The sequence below is a fragment of the Candoia aspera genome, chromosome 2 (assembly GCF_035149785.1).
Source record: "Candoia aspera isolate rCanAsp1 chromosome 2, rCanAsp1.hap2, whole genome shotgun sequence".
In the NCBI taxonomy this organism is placed as follows: domain Eukaryota; kingdom Metazoa; phylum Chordata; class Lepidosauria; order Squamata; family Boidae; genus Candoia; species Candoia aspera.
Window position 1 is genome coordinate 229,106,491 of NC_086154.1, and position 22,815 is coordinate 229,129,305.

A 22,815-nucleotide genomic window follows, 5' to 3' on the forward strand; every position below is an offset into this window, starting at 1 on the left:
GCAGTTTTAACTGTTTGAAAGCACCCAAGAGTTAAAACACAACAGTTTATTGAACAATGCCAGCTGGAATTCATGGAAGGAAAAAAAAGCCAAAGGAATAAATATAAAAAAATAACAAACCATGTATAAATTGTCAGCTAAGAGCAGATTAATTGCATTTTTGGATGAACTTGTAGCATTAATTTTCCATTGGGTGTCTTCAGTGGATTTTCAGACCTGTGAGGCTGAGGCCATCTTTCAGGGCCAAAGAGAATGAAAGAGATGTACAAAATATCCAGGCTAACATGTGAAATGAAGTTGATCCTATTTTACAAAATAGAGATCATCATTATGGAAAGGGTGAAGGCCATTAGTTTGTTTGTTGTTTATTTGTTTAGTCGCTTCCGACTCTTCGTGACTTCATGGACCAGCCCACGCCAGAGCTTCCTGTCGGTCGTCAACACCCCCAGCTCCCCCAGGGACGAGTCCGTCACCTCTAGAATATCATCTATCTATCTTGCACTTGGTTGGCCCCTCTTCCTTTTGCCTTCCACTCTCCCTAGCATCAGCACCTTCTCCAGGGTATCCTGTCTTCTCATTATGTGGCCAAAGTATTTCAGTTTTGCCTTTAATATCATTCCCTCAAGTGAGCAGTCTGGCTTTATTTCCTGGAGGATGGACTGGTTTGACCTTCTGGCAGTCCAAGGCACTCTCAGAAATTTCCTCCAACACCACAGTTCAAAAGCATCTATCTTCCTTCTCTTAGCCTTCCTTATGGTCCAGCTCTCGCAGCCATATGTTACTACAGGGAACACCATTGCTTTAACTATGCAGACCTTTGTTGTCAGTGTGATGTCTCTGCTCTTAAGTATTTTATCGAGATTTGTCATTGCTCTTCTCCCAAGGATTAAGCGTCTTCTGATTTCCTGACTGCAGTCAGCATCTGCAGTAATCTTCGCACCTAGAAATACAAAGTCTTTCACTGCTTCTACATTTTCTCCCTCTATTTGCCAGTTATCAATCAAGCGGGTTGCCATAATCTTGGTTTTTTTGAGGTTTAGCTGTAAGCCAGCATTTGCACTTTCTTCTTTCCCCTTCATCATAAGGCTCCTCAGTTCCTCTTTGCTTTCAGCCATCAAAGTGGTATCATCTGCATATCTGAGATTGTTAATGTTTCTTCCAGCGATTTTAACTCCAGCCTTGGATTCCTCAAGCCCAGCTTGTCGCATGATGTGTTCTGCGTACAAGTTGAATAGGTAGGGTGAGAGTATACAGCCCTGCCGTACTCCTTTCCCAGTCTTAAACCAGTCTGTTGTTCCGTGGTCTGTTCTTACTGTTTCTACTTGGTCGTTATACAGATTCTTCAGGAGGCAGACAAGATTACTTGGCATCCCCATACCTGTAAGAACTTGCCACAATTTGTTATGGTCCACACAGTCAAAGGCTTTAGAATAGTCGAGAAAACAGAAATAGATGTTTTTCTGAAACTCCCTGGCTTTTTCCATTATCCAGCGGATATTGGCAATTTGGTCCCTAGTTCCTCTGCCTTTTGTAAACCCAGCTTGTACATCTGGCAATTCTCGCTCCATGAATTGCTCAAGTCTACCTTGCAGGATCTTGAGCATTACCTTACTGGCATGTGAAATGAGTGCCACTGTTCGATAGTTTGAACATTCTTTAGTGTTTCCCTTTTTTGGTATGGGGATATAAGTTGATTTTTTTCCAATCTGATGGCCATTCTTGTGTTTTCCAAATTTGCTGGCATATAGCATGCATTACCTTGACAGCACCATCTTGCAAGATTTTGAACAGTTCAGCTGGGATGCCGTCGTCTCCTGCTGCCTTGTTATTAGCAATGCTTCTTAAGGCCCATTCAACCTCACTCTTCAGGATGTCTGGCTCTAGCTCACTGACCACACCATCAAAGCTATCCTTCCTATACAGGTCTTCTGTATATTCTTGCCACCTTTTCTTGATCTCTTCTTCTTCTGTTAGGTCCTTGACATCTTTGTTTTTGATCATACCCATTTTTGCCTGGAATGTACCTCCAATGTTTCTAATTTTCTGGAAAAGGTTTCTTGTCCTTCCTATTCTATTGTCTTCTTCCACTTCCGCACATTGCTTCTTTAAAAATAATTCCTTAGCCATTAGTTTACCTAGATAAAATTCTGTTAAGTAGCAAAGTGGTATTCAAACTGATAGATTTGAGTATTTAACACAAATGAGGTTGTTTTTAACAGGAAGTTTGAATTGGAAAAAGATGGTAATCCTGGGAGCATTTGGCTTTCGCAAGGATAAAAAGTGATTATTTAGACACTGTTCCCTCCGCCTCCTGTTCCTCCTTTGCCTGGCAGAACCAGCAATGCTTTCTCCATCTTTTAAGTTAAGATTTATAGCCACCTTCTCTCTTTCCCTCCTTCCCTCCTTCTCTCCACTTAATAAAGCATAGTGTCTGAGATGCTATTTCGTCTGAGGAGGTTTATCTATGGCTCAGAAGAACCAGTTGTTTGGAGAAGTGCGTTACAAAGTCCTTGGTGATTTTTAATATTTTATTATTTTACTTGCTAGAAGTATAAACAAATTCTCTCTCTTTCTCTCTCTGTCTGTCAGAGAAAGAAAGAGAGAGAGATAGAGAGAGAGAGTTTATTTTTGTTCTTCCACTTCCTTTGTAGCTTCTTCTCTCACTTATCTTCTTCCCTCGCTTGTCATGGCCTCTATTCCTGAGATCTTTGGCAAAAAGGAGGTATCTCCAATTCCCCTCATTTTGGAAATACTTTGGTTTAGTGAAAGACTGATGTGCAGTGCCCAGCATCAGCTAACTAAATGTTGCTGTGGAGATTCTGTGAAGAACAGTAATGTCTATTTGTATGCAGAGTTAAGAGAAAGATTTCAGATTTCAGATACATATAATTATACAAAGAAGTAAACTGAAACCAGAACTTTTCTTCCTGGGATTAATGGACAGTCAATTAGAAAAGAGCCATGGAAGATTTTGTTTATATATGATTACTGCTGTGAGACTATTTTATGTGCAAAAATGGAAAGATTCTGAAATACTCATAATGGAGGAATGGTTGGTAAAGATGACAGAACTAGCAGAGATAATAATATTTACTTGTTTGATTAGAGAAAGATCAACAACTACATTCATCAGTGACTAGAAACCCCTTATGGACTTTTTGCTGAAAAAAGAGAAAAATGAATTTGTGATTTATGGGTTTGAAGATTAGAAAGGATAGCTTATGGAAAGAAGGAAATCATGATGTAACTTTAGAGGGAGAGGGTAAAATATAAATGCATTTATAACCACTGTCAAAAAAATCAGAAGCTGCTACTTTATAACCTTTTCTTTTCTCTTTTCTCTTTCTTTTTTTCTTTCTTATTTATTCACTATTCTTCCTTATTTTCTTTGTTTCTTTTATAGTATTTGTATTGTTTTTATATTGTTAAAAATTATTCAGTAAAAATTGTATTTTAAAAAAGAACAGAAGTGTCTGCAGAATCTGATGGTTTTGGCAGAATGATGAAACAAGCATTGTAATACCATGATGCAAGGTCTGTTCCTTATGGATATGCATTAAATGCTACTACACATGTACAAAAGGACCAACCCTTGAGTCACAATACTGGTTTCATTATTTGTCTTCCTTTATCTCCCTTGTGGGTGCCTACTATGAAGGAAATGCCTACTATGAAGGAGGCAGGCCTTCTCTGCAGTAGTGCCCACCCTTTGGAACATCTTTCCCCCAGGGGTGAGGTTAGCCCCATGGCTCCTGGCCTTCTAGAGGAATTTGAAGACCTGGCTCTGCCACCGGGCTTGGGGCAGGGGGGTTTTGTTGTTTATTCGTTTAGTCGCTTCCGACTCTTCGTGACTTCATGGACCAGCCCACGCCAGAGCTTCCTGTCGGTCATCAACACCCCCAGCTCCCCCAGGGACGAGTCCGTCACCTCTAGAATATCATCCATCCACCTTGCCCTTGGTCGGCCCCTCTTCCTTTTGCCTTCCACTCTCCCTAGCATCAGCATCTTCTCCAGGCTGTCCTGTCTTCTCATTATGTGGCCAAAGTATTTCAGTTTTGCCTTTAATATCATTCCCTCAAGTGAGTACTCTGGCTTTATTTCCTGGAGGATGGACTGGTTGGATCTTCTTGCAGTCCAAGGCACTCTCAGAATTTTCCTCCAACACCACAGTTCAAAAGCATCGATCTTCCTTCGCTCAGCCTTCCTTATGGTCCAGCTCTCGCAGCCATATGTTACTACAGGGAACACCATTGCTTTAACTATGCGGGCCTTTGTTGTCAGTGTGATGTCTCTGCTCTTAACTATTTTATCGAGATTTGTCATTGCTCTTCTTCCAAGGATTAAGCGTCTTCTGATTTCCTGACTGCAGTCAGCATCTGCAGTAATCTTCGCACCTAGGAATACAAAGTCTTTCACTGCTTCTACATTTTCTCCCTCTATTTGCCAGTTATCAATCAAGCTGGTTGCCATAATCTTGGTTTTTTTGAGGTTTAGCTGCAAACCAGCTTTTGCACTTTCTTCTTTCACCTTCATCATAAGGCTCCTCAGTTCCTCTTCATTTTCAGCCATCAAAGTGGTATCATCTGCATATCTGAGATTGTTAATGTTTCTTCCAGAGATTTTAACTCCAGCCTTGGATTCCTCAAGGCCAGCTTGTCGCATGATGTGTTCTGCATACAAGTTGAATAGGTAGGGTGAGAGTATACAGCCCTGCCGTACTCCTTTCCCAATCTTAAACCAGTCTGTTGTTCCGTGGTCTGTTCTTACTGTTGCTACTTGGTCGTTATACAGATTCCTCAGGAGGCATACAAGATGACTTGGTATCCCCATACCACTAAGAACTTGCCACAATTTGTTATGGTCCACACAGTCAAAGGCTTTAGAATAGTCAATAAAACAGAAATAGATGTTTTTCTGAAACTCCCTGGCTTTTTCCATTATCCAGCGGGGCAGGGGGGAGAATAGTCTTATTTGGGGTTGGCTAGTGCCTTGAAGTGCCCCTCCTATGCAAGGACTGAATGAGATTGCAGACATCTAGACTTTACTTATATTTAGTAGGTATGTGAAATTGTTTTATAGTACACTTTTATATTGGAATTTTATTATATATTTATTGTTGTTGTTGTTGTAAACTGCCCAGAGTCCCTCCAGTGGGAGGAGATGGGCGGTGACAAATTTGATAAAGAAATAAAGAAATACAAACAAATTCAACTGCAAGACAAAAATGCCCATTAAAATATGTTTCATATTTTTTTCATGAGCTTGTAAATTCTGATATTGCTGACATACTGATTAACAGGATTCATGAAAATACAGCTTGAAGCAAAGATGTTCTGACTGAAATTAAGGAAAATATATGACTCACTTTGAAATTACCCAAAATTTAAAAATCACTTCATAACCAAATCAAAGAAAATAGAAAATGAAGAAAAACTTCACATGTGAACAATGAAAATTAGAAGCAAATGTCTTGCTTTCTTCACATTTTTACTGTCAAAATAAGAGGCCAATCAATTTTTGGATTATTCAGAAGATAAGCCATTAGTAATACTAATAGAGTCACTTGTTTGAGATGGGTGGTTATACAAATAAACATTAACATGTCATTTAGCTGGAAGAAAAACCCAAGCTAAAAAGACTAAGCTATCTAAGTCATCTTCAAGAAGGAAGGAAAAAAGAGGAAAGGACGTTAGCTAGTTTAGCCTAAGGAACTTATATCATAACTAGTTATGATACAGGTGCACAATTATTCAAGGATTCAGGTAGTTAATCAGCAGAGGTGGGAAAAACAATTACAATTATTATGTGTCCCTGGGTAATATAAATGCTTGATCATCTCTCATATTTCATAGGAACTTTGGTGCAAAATTTCAAAGGAGGGGGAGTGACTGGCTGCATTCCCTCAAACCATCTGTTTGAGTCACAGCGTAGGAAATAAGCACATTCAAAATATTAGAGCTCTAGGTCTCCTAATTTAAAGTGACAACTCTATAATGGTGATGACCTGAAATAACCCAAAACATGCTCCTGGTCTTTAATGATAGCTTTATGAAATGGAAGATGATAGCTGCTATTCTGATTTTTATTGCTGGGGAAAATGGGCTAGGGCGGGGGCAGTTGATTTAAACCAGAGTGCAATGCTATGAGAAATTCAACCATTCCCTTCACACTGATTCAACTATGTTTCTAAAGAAAATATAGTAATGCTGTTTTATAAATCTATGATGAGATCATACTTGTAGTATTATGTATAGTTCTGGTCTCAGTATCTGAAAAAGGAAATTACAGTAACAGAAAAAGGGCAAAAAAGGCAATCAGCTTATTAAGGAGCTGTGTAGTCCAGAAAGAGGATAGAAAAAAGGTTTTCTATTTCTCTCACAATGTTAGAATTCGAAGTCATCCAGATTTGGGATCAATAAAAGGAAATCTTTCTTTACCCAACATATAGTTAAAACAATTTAGACAATTCTAAAAGGAAACTGAACAAAACCATGCAAAATTACTAAATTTTCTTGAGATTTCAGCTTCTCTAAGATAGGCATGGAGAAATGTAATTATTCAATCCCCATTTTACAAAAATACACCCTCCCAATATGAAGTTATACTTATTGCATTTGTTTATTACAATATTTCTTTGTTCATATAAAATAATTCCTAATATATGTGTGTGAGAATATGTCTGTCTCTCTGCCTATCCATCCGCCCACCCATCTATAGAAAGGAAGTTGTGTAAGAATGCAAACTTTTATGTAAAGTGTGCATGTTTGTATGCGTGCGTGTGTGTGTGTGTATGCATAGGTAGTTCTTGTTTAGTGACTGCCTTGTTTAGTGACTATTCAGTTACAACAGTGATGAAAAAGTAACTTTGTGACCAGTCCTCTCATTTACAACTTTTGCAGGTCTGTAAAGCGAAGGAAACTGAAGTAAGATCATAAGTCGCAGTTTCACTTAGCAACTATTTCACTTAACTACTGAATTGCCAGTCCCAATTGTGGTCACTAAATGAGGACTACCTATACATACGTACATACTACATATATACTTACATACATACATACATATGGATATTAATTAGACTAAGACCCTTCATATTATTTGTGGTGCATTTGTTACTACCCTTTAGGGTGTGCTTAGGGTGGTTGATGGAAGACCTACTTGGGCCTTTGTGGTGGAGCCTTTCTGATATCATGCTCTGAAATAGATTGTACAATTTGACATTTAGAATTTGTGGTAGTACATACACTCCTGCAGGTAATCTTGTGATCCTGGTAGATATTTGGGAGGTCACCATCTTCACATTGTTAGATTTAAACGATGAAGGATTTTGGGCAGATGGATGGATTTAGTGTAATGATGATGGGACTGACTTCAATTTATTTGGCTTTGGAATAGTTCTTGGATTTGAATTCTGGGAATTTTGGGAGGAGGAGGAAAATGAATGATGAAAATTAAATGAAGAAATGAAATGTAGTATTTTCACACATCCTTAGATCACTCAAGGATGATTTTAATAACCATATCTTTATGGACGTTTATGATCTGCAAAGCCTAATCTCTTATCTGGAACAATGATATTTATTTATCTCAAGCCCCACTTTCTCATTTGTAAATGCAGACAGAGACATTAATGAATTTGCTCCTTTGCTTAGACACTCTTTGTTCATTAAATAATAAATTGGTGAGGGGAGGGGGCATGACTCTATGACCACAAAGGCTTTTATTGGGGATAGCAACTTCTTGGTTCTTATAATGGGAATGGCTCTTATAAAATGGGATTATAAAAATAGCTCTTATAAAGGGAAAATGTTTTAAAATCTCAAGAGAATGCTATAAAAGGATTCTTTATAGAGAAATAAAGATTGTTCCTTAACACATGTATTGTGAGGAAAAATAATTCCCTGGCAGATTTTTTTAGATCCCTATCAAGTCCCTTCAAGGTAGCAATGGTCCTTGATTTCCTTCTCTATTCTCATTCAAAATCAGCAGCAAAAGCCTCATCAGCATCCTTCTGATCATACTCCTTTCCTTGTAGTTTTCCCTATGGGAGGACACTGCTGTGAAAAAAAAATGAAAAGAAACATGATCTGTCAGTATGGCTATTTAGAAACCAAGCTCAAGGTTACTTTTGCACACTACTCATTATTTTGAAAATAAATGCTGTGAGAAAAAATACCCTATTCCATTTACATTATTCTCATCATTGTTTTTGAGGGAAATCTCTGATTATTATATTTATTTTTCCATGCCTCTATGTCATATCTATCATTATTCTATTCTATTTACTTTTAATCTGGATCATTGATCTTAGTAATAAAGACTAAGACTAAAAGATCCCTCTGTAACTCTACAAAAGTGACAGATTGTCTGCAAGGAATCCTCATTATCTTTTGTTGACTGTTATCTTGGGAGTATCAAGAAAATAATAATCATAAAAAGGATGTTGATATCTTATGTTTGATACATACACGCATACAAACACACACAATATTCATCAGTTTGTCTACTAAAGGTGGAATAGTAGATCTACTGAAGGTGAAATAGTAGATACCTCTGAAGCCCAGCTCAGCTCACAAGTGATTTAAAATAAGTACTTAAACAGCACTTTTGCTTTGGTTTTGTGTAGATGGAATTTCGCTCAGGGAATTTTGAGGAAAAGGGAGCCACACTTTCAGTGTACCTACAAATAAGCAGCTGGTTTGAAGCTGTACTTTAGATCCCCAAAAGGAGCAATTCTGTGGTATTTTGAAACACTACAAAAATGGAGTTTTTCCAACCATTGTGAAAGCTATCTTCCAGAGCTGAACCTGCCAGGCATTAGTTTTAGCCAATTTTTAGAGCAGTATAATCATGCTCTGAGTACCATTGTCCTAATACCCATTCCAAATATATCTGGGCATGGCCACAATCAATGGCAAACTTTTACTGAACCTTATCTTCTAATTAACTATAGCTGTAAACAGAAGCTCCATATTTAGTATATTTGTATATGTATATTTTATAATGTATCTCTTTTAACTGATATTTAATTTTTTACTGTTTTAAATTCACTTGTAAACTGCCCAATCATTGTTGAGATGGGCAGTGGAAAAATGTAATAAGTAAGTAAGTAAGTAAGTAAGTAAGTAAGTAAGTAAGTAAGTAAGTAAGTAAGGCAGGTTTGATCATTCTGTATTTGCCTTAGATTTCTCTTTTTTAGCCATTCCTCTTTTTTCAACTGCAGGAGGATCTTGTATTGCTTCTTTTGGAAATGGAAAGGAGGTTTTTGCCAATTAGAAATTCTATAGCAAGCAGGGGAATTCTGAGAGTTAAAGTCCACCCATCTTAAACTCGCCAAGGCTGAGAAACATTGCTCAGCAGTGTGATTCATTTGCTAGAACACAAACCTGGTCAAGCCGATGTGTAGATTCTCCAGTCATATTTTGAGGCTGTTTTTATATGGTTTTGCAAAAACTGAATCAATGGTTGGGAACTTGGAAGATCAGATTTGATTCTTTTTGCTTTTTTTAACTGATGTATTTAAAAGGTCTAAGAAGAACCTTTTTCTTTACTGTCCATCTTATGCATATATGATCCCATTCTGCCCCATGTATAGGGGGTACTCTGTGTCCTGGCCTCTCATTTATAAAATACCTTGTGAAGTAGGTAGATTCCAAATGTTAACCCACTTATTCAATAAACTAAATCAGTAGAAATTATAATATAATAAATCATACGGATTCACTTCCACGTCCCAGAAGTAAACTCCCCATCTCTAGCACCATGTGTAGTACACTTAATGTTAAGCAAATTTAAGCCACTCACAAATCAGGATAATATACCTGAATTACATTACTTGCCCTAAATTGTCATATTATACTGATATTAGTCAACTCTTGATTGGGTGGGAAGTCATCATCTTCTGGCCATTCATATCTCCAATTAATATTATAGAGGTTTCTGTCTGGAATTTACTGTTATAATTCTGTATTTTTTAAGCTGGTTATATATCTCATTTATGATGGGCATTATTTTCTGTGAAAGTGAAGATTAATTATCAGATGGGAATATGCTATAAAAATGATCCAAAAGACAGTGTAAGGAGTTAACTTGGGGGAAAAAAATACAATATATAAATTCGGATCTGGACCAAGTTGGACTCCAAGCGTGAGACAGAGTTGGAGGAGATACCCAGGGAATGTACTTACCAGGTTATCTGGGACCAGTTCGATCCTGTTGAACCCGAGGAAGTAGACAGGATCCTTCGGACTGTAAAGTCTACCACATGCCAATTAGACCCATGCCCCTCCAGGCTCATGAAAGCCGTGCGGGAGGTGACATGTGGCTGGGTCCAGGCGATAGTAAACACATCCTTGAGAGAGGGGGAATTCCCAGCAGCCTTTAAGGAAGCACTGGTGCACCCCCTCCTCAAGAAACCATAGCTAGACTGGACAATTTTTGCCCAGTCTCCCACCTCCCCTTTTTGGGGAAGGTGGTTGAGAAAGTGGTGGCTTTGCAGCTCCAGAGGATTCTGGATGAAACGGATTATCTAGACACCTTTCAGTCAGGTTTCAGGCCTGGTTATGGGATGGAAACGGCATTAGTTGCACTTATGAATGACCTCTGGTAGGAGCGAGATAGAGGCAGTGCATCCATCCTTGCTCTTCTTGACCTCTCAGCGGCTTTCGATACCATCAACCATGGTATCCTTCTGGACTGACTTAGGGAGCTGGGGGTGGGTGGCGTGGTTCTGCGCTGGTTCACCTCCTTCCTCCAGGGTTGGTCCCAGGCAGTGTTGATAGGGAGTGAGAGATCCAGCCCACGGCCCCTACTTTGTGGGGTGCCCCAGGTTCAGTACTCTCTCCGCTCCTTTTTAACATCTACATGAAACCACTGGGTGAGATCATCCGTCACTACAGGGTGAGGTATCATCAATATGCAGATGATACCCAATTATACATCTACATCCCGGGTGAAGTAAGTGATGCTGTGGCCACCCTTTTTGAGTGCCTGGTGGCTGTGGGGGCCTGGATGGGAGACAACAAGTTGTGGCTGAACCCAGGGAAGATGGAGTGGCTGTGGATTAATGGCTCCTCAATTTCTGGGAAATTGTCTTTAGTTCTGGATGGGGTTGAACTGCCCCAGGCATACCTGGTGCGTAACTTGGGGGTCCTCCTGGACTCATGGCTCCTGCTCGAAGAGTAGTTGGCAGCCGTGGGTAGGAGGGCCTTTGTGCAACTTCGTGTTGTGTGCCAGTTATGCCCCTTCCTGGAGCGAGAGGCCCTTCGAACGGTCACTCAGGCCCTGGTTATCTCCCATATAGACTACTCGAATGCGTTCTACATGGGGCTACCCTTGAAGAGTATCCAGAAGCTACAGTTGGTGCAAAATGCAGCCGCATGGGCGAACTTGGGTTTTCCAAGATCAGCACACGTCAGTCCTTTGCTCCACGAGCTGCATTAGTTGCCAGTATGCTTCTGGGTCCAATTCACGGTGTTGGTTATCACCCTTAAAGCCCTATATGGCATGGGTCCAGGTTACCTAAGGGACCGCCTCCTCCCCATCACATTAACCCGTCCCACCCAGTCGTGCAGAGAGGTCATGCTACAGACCCCATCTGCAAGAGAATTCCATCTGGCGGGGTCCAGGAGGCAGGCCTTCTCTGCAATAGCCCCTACCCTTTGGAATATCCTTCCCCTGGAAGTGAGATTAGCTCCCTTCCTCCTGGACTTTAGGAAACAGCTAAAGACCTGGTTCTGTAATTATGCCTGGGGTGGGAGAGAGAGTAGCCACTCTTGGGGATGGTTAGTTTCTTAGAAGGACCCAGCTCTGCCTGCAAATCATAAAGAACTTCCAGCCATCAAGGTTTTTATTATATTTATTGTATTATGTATTATAGTGCTTTACAGTTTTATATTTTTATTTATGTTTTATTGTAAACCGCCCAGAGTCCCTTTTGGGAGATGGGTGGTGATAAATTTGACAAATAAATAAATAAATGTGTCAAGAGTTTTAACTTCTTGCCATCTGCACTTCTTATTCATGCCCACAGCAAAATCATTAAAATGCTTCTTCCATTTCTGCCAAACAACAGAAGAATAGATATTGGAACACAATATCCACCACCCCAAGCAACCACAATTCAGTAGAGGACTTTGCAGAAATGGCCCTCCAAGAAACAGTTCTGGATAAAAGATACAAGGGAGCCCATGGGAAGGAAGTATTTTAATCTGTCTCTCTGAAAAGAAGAGACAACTGTGACATTCTGAACACTGTCAACAATAAAGCTGCTTGCACTCTAGTAAAAAGAGGATATATATTTGGTACAAAGAAGCACCAAAGACATAGTAGAAACAAGAGAGACAATGTACTAACCTCCATAAAATTTTATCTCATCCAGAAACTCACAAAGTAGGTTAAAGAAATGAAAAACAGTGTAAAACCCAGTTGTATTGATACTGTTTGTACTCATTTTATTTTATCCATTTCCTTTAATGAATCTTTTAAGTGCCAAATTCGTAAAGCACCCCACCCCGCCCTCAGCAAAATGATGCCAGCATGTTCCCTCAATATTAACAGCACTTCACAATTTTTGTATGGAACTTAAGCTACCGGTTGCAGCCCTTCCTGGACCATGGAATCCTGGCACTGGTTACCCATGCTTTCATAACTCTGTGATTAACTACTGCAATGCACTCTACATGGGGCTGCTCTTGAACACAACCCAGAAACAGCAATTGGTACAAAATGCAGCAGCCTGCTTATTTGTCAGTGAGAACTGCTAGTACTATATAACACTGGTTTGGGGGTACTGTATTAATTTTTGGTAGGTTTTCAAGTAGAATTCTTGCTTTAACCTGTAAAAATCTGTTATGGCTTGGAACCTAAGTATCTGCATGATCACCTGGTTCATATAGAACCAACTTGTCCAGCTTTTTCAACTCAAAGGACAAAGTTGGTAGTCCTTTAGAAATGAGATTAGGGGAACAGGGGATAGAGGACATTGGATTTTGAGTAATGCTCCTATTTTATACAACATTTACTTCTGAAGATTTGGATAGTGCCCTTCCTTACAGTTTTGCAGAAGGCTGTCAAGATGGAGATCTTCTATAGAGCCTTTGACTGTCACAGAATATAAACGTTTCTCTTAATTTCAGAATTTGTTTTGGGAAAGGGGCATATTGTGTGGGAGATTGTTTCCTGATGTTATGAATTTTATGAGTGCAAACCACCAGGAATCCAAATTAGGTTGGTGATACCTAAATACTGTAAACAAATAAATAATCTATTCTTTTTCTTTTTTTTAATTATTTTACATACTCACCTGAAATGCTGCCTGTTAGATACTTAATCCCAATGCAGTGATTGTTTAGTTGACCTTACAGAAATAGTTTTAGATCATAAATACTTTTGTCAGTGCAAATCTATGTTTAGGGTGCAAATCTGTATTTAGGTTCATCATGGAGAAAATCTATTTATGTGGTTGCTAGGAGTCGAAAAAGACTTGATGGCACATCTGTATTTCCCTACTACTACATCCACCCTTAAATACAAAACATTTTGTTTATGAAAGGACAGATTAATTTTCTTACATCCATCCACCTGCCAAATTACTATAGTATTAGCAGGGATGGAGAAATTAAAACTGTTTATGCAGGTATCACTACAGCCTTTCTTATAGAAAAACTTTTTGAGTGTCACTGGATATAGATGATCCTTGGGTGAACAATGGGTCTCTATGCTTGGTTCATAAATAAGCTCTTCTTTATGCAACCAACCTAAAGATATTGTATTTTAACTACCACCTAATCATATTCTTTTCTAAAGGGGGTGGTACCATTTTTTCAAATGCACACTGATTACGTATGCAGCCTTTCCAATAGTGTTTATGTTTATTTATAAGAAACTTTTGAACCAAGAATGACTGATAGAATGTCCCAATACACCTAGGTGAATCATAATACTTCATTAAAAAAGAGAAAGTAAGGGTTTTGTTTCACATCTTAGGCAAGATGTTGATCTCAGAACCCATTCCCATTTATCCCCAGCTTGCTTTTCAGAGCTTCCATGAAAAGACAGAGCTCCAGCAGAGACTTCCAGCTGAGGCAATTTTCATCACTGCCCACCTATGGCTAATAAAGCTCCCTCCCACGCTGTTCAGGAAATCCCCTTGAGCTGTTGAAGAAGTTTTGATAGATCTCACTGAGTTGCAATGGGAAGGGGAAGCCTGCAAAATCACCTTCTCCATTACCATTTGAAAAAGTCCAGTGGGTGGTGTTTTATCCACCAGTAGTCTGATCCATGTAATTGTATGTAAAGATTTAAAAAGTAGAAGCTTGTCTTCTTATCTTCTCTTAGGTCACTGAATAAGTCATTTCGCAACCCTTCTTCTACTGCCAAGGTAGGCTTTGCCCTCTGACTCCTAGTAACTGCTGCCATTCCCAATTGCGGTATGGGAATGATTGAATCTATTACCTCCTCCCTCTGACTGTTGTGTTGAAGCAAATGTGACAAGGCATCTGCCAAAAAGCGTATGGCTGGATTCCACACCCTGACACCTGAAATTCCACATGGTGCTAATTATGATGGAGTTTAATTCACAACTGATGCACTGTATAGGTAATACCTTCTTATACTGAATGTCCAAACACATAAAATAATAAGATCCAAAATCCAGCAAATAGATGTATTCATATTAAATTTATACAATCCTATAATCCTGGACTTTGAAAAAGGAAAGAAAAAAAAATCATATAAATTATTCACTGGTCTCCAAGCCTAAATTGTATTTTGATGTTTAACAGCTGCAGTGTGAGACCACATTTAACCACCATCCCCAAACCTGTACTTATGCCTATTTTTTATTTAATGCTTTTAAATTATTAACAAATAGTAAATGATCTGCTCATGATACGGGGGAATTCTTTGCAGAATTACCTATGAACAAGGCCCATCCAATAGGATTTCAACACATAGCTCTGCTTCTGTAAAAGTATTATAGTTCTTATTCAAAATATTAGAGGAAACGGGTTAGGCTGTAACTTTCCTAGAAAAGCGGTAAGCCTCAATATTTTAGCAGCTTTATATACTTTCCTACAAAGTGATTTACCTACATAATTTAGAAAACCAAGGGCTAATAGCCAATGAGGAATGGTGGACAGATGACCCAATAGCATTGCCCAGTAATATAATGAAAATTAACTTTGGTAAAGAAAAAAAAGGAGTCTTGTGTCACAGACACTTTGCTCTTTTGGCTGCAATAAACTGATGCAGCTCCCTCTCCAGAGCCCATAAAGAGAATATGGGTTTCCAAAATAGATTGGAAATAAGTAAGAGAAGGTATGTGTGTATGTGTAAAATGGAAGCCATTTAAATTTCATTCTTCACATTCATTTGTAATCTTGCCTGTAGTAAGGGGTTGCCTTTGTCAGATTGTATGACTGAGATGGATTATGTTTGCTTGCTAAATGACTTTTATTCCTGCTTCTGATATCATGCTTTTCCTTTAAAAATCTGCCGCAGTTATTATTCCACTCTTAACTCTGTTGTTCCAGGATGATTCTATTGATCATTTTATTGCTTCTGAAGATTTATTTTTTTAAAAAAAAAGTTGTCACAAATTGGGTGATTTAATCATTTATTGTCATTGAATTGCACAGCAAGAGTTTTCAGAATGAGGTTAGTGTCCTTTACAAATGTAATGGATATTAATTTGAATTTAAAACACTGTTCTACAAGTTACTATTTCTGACTACGCTGATATAAAAACATATTCTCGTTTGGATTATTGCACTCGGAATCTAAAGCTGGCCGAAAACACAGTGACATGAACTGTTATGGGCACACTTTATTTTGCTTATGTAACATCTGTACTTTGCATGTTGCACTGATTTCCAGTTGACTTCTGACTGCAATTCGAGATGCTGGTTGTCATCTGTAAAACCCTTCATGGTTCAAACCTACTTATTTTATGATTTTCTTTTTCTTATTGCTCCACAAGCTTTGGCATAGACGGCATATTCCAGGTCCCATCATTAAAACAATGCCATCTTATGGGATCTTTCTCTGGTTGTCCCCTTCCTGGAACATCATTCTGCTCAAAGTGTGCATCAACCCAACCCTGCTGACTTCTAGAAAAGCTCTGAATACAGAGCTCTTTTAGCAGGCCCTGGAGCAGGGTGATTTATGACCCCTTTTTTGATATGTTTGTATTTGTGCTATAGTTTACTGACTTGGGCTGTTAAGGTTGGCTGGAGTGTGTGTGTTTTTTCTTCCTCTTATATTTTAAAAATGTATTTGTTACATAGTTTTATGTCACCTAGACATGCCACTGTGATTGACACAGCTTAGGAATTGTTTAAATAAATAAAATATATTCTCATACTGTCAAACAATGCTACCTATTCTTTGGTTAACAACAACGGTCATTAGTCCTTAGGTCCTAAGAAGTAGCTTGGATTCACTTTGACAAAGAGCTATGCACCATGGAGTTGACACATTTCCATTTGTCAAGGTTCAATGGGTGATGTGATTTTCCTTGGTAGCACTTCCAGTAGTCAGGAAAGACTTCTGCACATGCAGTGCACATGTACAGAAGTCTCTTCTGGAGACTAGAATTGCCAGTATAAGCCTTGGAGTGGTCAACAAAGCAATATGGCCTCTTTCCTTTCTTCTTTGAGATGAGGAGAGCATGTCACTTCATAGAGCAACTCTGAAGGGCTACCTTGCTTGAGCCTTCATGGGAGAGAAGCATCCCTTTAAGATTTGCACAACTCTAATAACAACCATATTATGTTTTCACAATTGAAAATGCACCTCCATTTCACCAAAGCAGTGTCTCTCCATCTTGCTGGCTGGGGAATTCTGGGAGGTGACCCACACATCTTAAAGTTGGCAAGGTTGAGAAACACTGCACTAGATTATCTTAGGTATCTAAAAATAAAAGATACATCTTTCCATTGATCTCTCACTTTCCATTATTTAAAGAGAAAATAATACAATTGCACAAATGACAAAGAGACAGTAATATTACTAGTACACATGTAACCTCTCTGTGCAGAAAGCACTGGTGCCTATATTTATCTGCATGCATTTGCTGTTGTAGAAGTTGAGAATACAGAATGAACCATTCTTTGCCAGAAAAAAAAAAATGCCGGAATTCTAATGTTATTATGCTTTGCATAATTTTTGTACTTCTTAGCTACTTTTTTTCATGTTGATTTTATGCCAGGCTGATATATAGCAAAAGCCTGTACAGCCATAAGGATTCTAGAAAGCATTTTAGCATATACTGTACTTTTAGGAAATACGAAAGCAAGACTAGAGATATCCACAATTGCCCCATGAACATATTGTTGTCAATTGAACTGTAGGGAAATGACAGTAGAGGAGGCCAGCATAACTTCAGAGAAACTTATATGCCATTGCAGAATGCCAGGTAAATTTTCAAGGACCCCCACTGTTCCTGGAATGCAGTTTAACACAGCCACCAGCTGCCAATCTAGAATCAAAATAGATGGGTAGACAGCAGACAGGGATAAAAAGGCAGATAGGCAGGCAGAAGACAGAGAGATGTATAGTAATAGAATACTATGTAAGTAATTTTGTATTTTTTTTAAAAAAAAAAGCTGAATAAGTGGAAATTCCTTCAGGAATTCATACGGATTTCTCATAAGTGGTTTAAAATGTAATATCTGCACGGGAAAAAATCTACCAATATAATGAAAGAAAACATTTTTAATATTGGAAACCTACTGTATAATATATTTGCAAATAGTCATAAACTTCAGTGTAACAATTTAATAAGAATAATGGATTGTTTTTTATCGATAAATATAAAATAATTATTGTTTAGTTAGTTCTTTAAATTCTAACCATCCCACTGGCAGCTAGAATATAAAACAGCACACTGGTAGTATCATAATTTGACATATATGGTTATCTGGAAACGTATTCATCTCTCTCTTTCTCTTCGCACATCATCATAATCATTATTGTTATTAATTAAAATTAATGTGGGTGCCTATTACATACCCATAACCTTATTGCTCATATATGCCTTAGGGATTAAAATTCACATTTTGTGTTAAATCTAAGCTATGCTATCTGTGAATATCATTCATATCAATTTCTCTTCCCTTTTTTTCTTGGTCTAACGAAAATGTTTTTTGCATTTAATAAGAGGAATAATTCCTAATGCAATTACATTATCTTCTTCTTCAACAGAAGATTAATGTTTTATTTTATAAATATATTTTAATAAAATGAAAACAGTATAGAACAATAAATATTGATCTGTATGCATGTGGAGGTTCACAGGACTGTACAGACAAAATGTAGCATTCAAGACCCTTCATGTGAACCAGTTCAGGTTTTTCTTCCCTCTTTTCATAGCATAATCAAAGATAAAAAAGGTATTGGTTACTCTCAGCCTAGCCTAGCTACCTGATAGCTCCATAAGCAGCATGCAGCTAAGCAAATAAACAAGCAGAACTTTAGATCTTCTTCCCCTTTCCTGTTAGGAGAAGCTTACACCATCCCAGCAAATATGCTCATGATCACTGCTAATAGGAAAACTGTAATTTAGAGTAGGGTGATTTAAAACTGGGCAAAGATTTATCTTGTTTCCTCAGTAAACCTGAGGTATGTATAAATGAATATGTGTGAGAATCTGTGGCTCCCAGGCAAAGACCCATGTGGATAACCATGAACTACATGGACGAATGGACTGATATAATTCAGGTGGTTTCCTATGTTCTACAGTACATGAATATACTGAAGGTACAACAAGTTGGACAGAACCTTGGTGAGCTCTTAAGGAAGAAAATAACTGTATTGTTCCTCTGCCTTTTATTTCACATTAGTGTTGTTTTGATCTGTTCACTTAACTTGAATTTACCCTGTTCATGAACATTGGGGGAGGGTGATTTAAAGAAGAATGAAATGAAAGGGGCTATTTCCCTTTGATTCATCAGATGAGAAGTATGCACTTTCCAATGAACACAAATTGAAATGCAATTGTATAAGGATATTTACACTCTTCTGAATATTGAGATTCAGGTCATTTATCAAAATTAAGTATGAATAGGGCAATGTGCACACAATGTATTAGGAAATATGTTTACAAAACAAACACACATGCATTCAGGTAAAATCTCAAGAAAAAATACATAGAAATGTTTGTGGGTTTTTAATTATTATTTTAAAAACCCTGCAGATTGATGCAGGAACTGGACAGAAAGTAAGAATGGGTGATTGTGAAATTGAAAAAAAAAACTGACCAATTTGTCTATTTCCACCTCTGAGCCACTATATGAAGAATAGACATATCAAAAAGATAGGTCTCTTACAAATAAGAATGTATTTCACTAAATCCTTTAGTAAAAAAACAGGGTCCTTGAGGAAAATGTGGAAAAGTAGTGGTATGGTATCTAATTGGATTATGTGTTTTGGATACAGCTGCCACTTACAGAAAAGTTAAAAGTCTCTTCTCACTTGGGAGAGGTGTTGAAAGAAGCTGCATGTGATAAGGCCAGCAGTATCAAGGTTTGGAAACGAGCTTCTCTGTTCAAATAGGCTCAAGAAAGTTATATAAGTAGGTTTATTGCAGATAATCATGAAGCCCCATATACAGGAAGTTCTCCATCTAACAACACCCACAAATTCTGCCCTTTATATATGCTAGTCCCAAGTTTTGAATCCTGAGTCTCTTCTTCCCATCTTTCTAAGCCAACAGCCATGAGACTACTCACGCCCAGCCCGGAAGGTTCTACCATCCCTCCCTTTTCATAAAACGTCTCTCTATAATATAAGGAACAGACATTCCTACCTCAACAGCTTTAACTCTTACAAGCAGAATTGGGAAGAGGTATATTGAATGTTCTACCATAAGTTGCTGCTTGATTTTATTCAAAGAGAAAAATCTCAGTGAATTCTCTGCCTTCCTGGAACATAGCTACATCTGATACACAATGGTAATATAAATCTATTTACATTGTATGAGTAATCCAAACAAAACTAACAATTAACCTGTTTAGATAATAACAGTCCATTTTTTTTTAAGTACATTAAGAATATTACAATGTTGGACAAGTAACAACAATGTGCTTACTATTAAAATACTCCAGAATCCCAAGTATTTTAAAATGGTTAAGAATACTATAATTCTTGAACAGCCCACATAAGAAACAAATACATTACTCATATCAGAAAAAAATAGCATTTTTATCACAACCTAACCTTACTTATGAGTTATGGATTTTTTAATGGAGTATATTTGTTATCTTGATCTCAAGTTCTAAATCTTTTATTACAAATAATACATTAAGTATAAAACATTACTCTGTATTTCAATGTACTTTAAACTTTTCTTCTAGGCAGAAATTTTAATCCTAGATGGAGATAGAATTATATGATGGAATTTGTGTACCCCATAGTTTTGTTAGAGAAAGGTCACATTAACCATGATTACATTGGCCTGTTATGATACAGTTTGTTACAAATATTGTTGAATGGATATCCGTAAGTTTTTACTTCCAGGGTATGAAGCAATACAGGTGAGCTGCATTATACTTTCAATAACATATGAATTATCCAAACCAGCAGAAAGCTCCTGAAATAAGGCCTTTTCCAAAATATATCAGAATGAGGAATTAGTTCAATTCATATATGGATGCCCAAAATGAAACTGTCATCTGCTGAAGTTTACAACAGAATTTTCTAATCACTAAAACCCCCAAAGAAACAAAGAAATATATTCATAAACAAAGAAGAATATGCATATAAATATATAGATTTATGAAAATAATCTATAAAAACATGATATGTTAAGAAAAGCTATTCACAAAAGCTATGTATGTCAGGTAAAATTGCAAAAAAAAAAAGTATGCTTGGAGAAGTGTACATAACAATGTATTTAAATTATAATAACTTTTCTTTAAAAAAAGAAGAAAGAAGAAATCCTGAGGTAATACAAGAATGGGACCCACCAAATGTATGAATAGAAAACAAGAAAATTAAAGAAAATTAATTTTCTTGATGAATTTGCCCATTCTTACATGTTTGTATAATCTAAGATTAATATACATATGTTTTCTGAAACCAATAAAAATGGTTCCACTACAAGTTAAGTTGGAGAAAGTTAGTGGGGGAGAGTTTAAGGATACTTTCCCTATTAGCCCTGTTACTATTGAGGGACAGATTCCATAGTCAAAAGCTATGAGCATGTTTCCCACTCAAATCATTGGGACTTAAAATTATAATGTACACCTCCCTTGGTCATCTGTGAGGTATGAAACTCCCCAACAATATCATACTAGTATCATTAAAAAAATACTTTAGCTTTTCTCAAATAATTGATGAGCTTCAGTTTGACTGAATATGTAGTTTGTACCCTAGACCAGATATAATGAGGTTTGAATTAATTCTCTAACAAGTTCTGTTTAAAAACAGCTTTGCTTTTGTAGAAGAAAAAATATCTAGCCTTTGCAGAGATGCCCTGGTTTCTCATTTTAAAAAAGAAAAGATAACTAGTACATGCTGACTTTAAAAAAGGTTACCCCAAATCCGTTAACTGTCATTTCACTTTCCCACTTACTGGAACTGTTATAAAGAGGAAGAACATGAACGTAGGGCTTTCTGAATATGAGAAGCATGATTTTACAACATGCAAAGGAAAAAGTCTTAATGAAAGGTAACTATGTAAGGGGGAAATGGGAATACAAACAAGCCCTACTCTCAGTGTTCCTCTCTTCTAAGTTCCTGACTCTCCTCTGTTGATGGGGAAAATCTAAAGGTAGTTTGCATTCATGGATGACTGAGTGTGGATAGAACCTTTTTCATCATTGGAGCAAAACTTTAATCAAACCAGTTCAATCTCAGATTGGCTTAATATTTAATGTATGTTTTATGAATTTGTTACTATGTATATATATTATAGTATTATTGTTATGTTATGTTATGTTATGTTATGTTGTTATGTTATGTTATCTCACCTCACAGGGTTGATGTTGTGGAGAAAATAGGAGGAGGAAGGAGTATTAGCTATGTTCTCCACTTTGAGTTATTTATAAAAATAATAAAGGAGGGATAAAAATTAAATATATTATATTATATTATATTATATTATATTATATTATATTATATTATATTATATTATTATTATATTCAGCCTTGGGAATACAGGTAATAAATTGATTAAATAGGAAGGAAGGAAGGAAGGAAGGAAGGAAGGAAGGAAGGAAGGAAGGAAGGAAGGAAGGAAGGAAGAAAAAAATGGAAATGGAAAGAATGAAGATATCTCTGTTTCATAAAATTGATATATTTGTACTTATTATTTTAGTATCTTGGCTGTTTACTTTGTAATTTTATATGTTGATGCTTTTAAAAGGCTACGTTTATTGTAAACTGCCCAGAGTCCCCCTTTTTGGAGAGAGATGGGCAGTGATCGAAATTTGAATAATAAATAAATAAAATAAAATTTTAAGTTAAAAATATCTAGATTTTGTCTTAGTTTCCCAAGAAGAATTCGATAGAGATAGATAGATGATAGATAGATAGATAGATAGATAGATAGATAGACAGACAGACAGACAGACAGACAGACAGACAGACAGACAGACAGATAGATGTTAGATAGATGGGCAGATAGGTATTACTTGTTATCAATTGATATAAAGTTTATATTATATTATTATGCAATTTCACTGAGCCTTTCAAATAAGCTATACTGTACATCTAAGAGCCTAATAAAGAAATGCTGATCTTCAATCATTAATTTATTACAGAACTGTTTTCCTTCTAGTATTTAATAGAGCCATAATATTCAAACAACAATTGGCT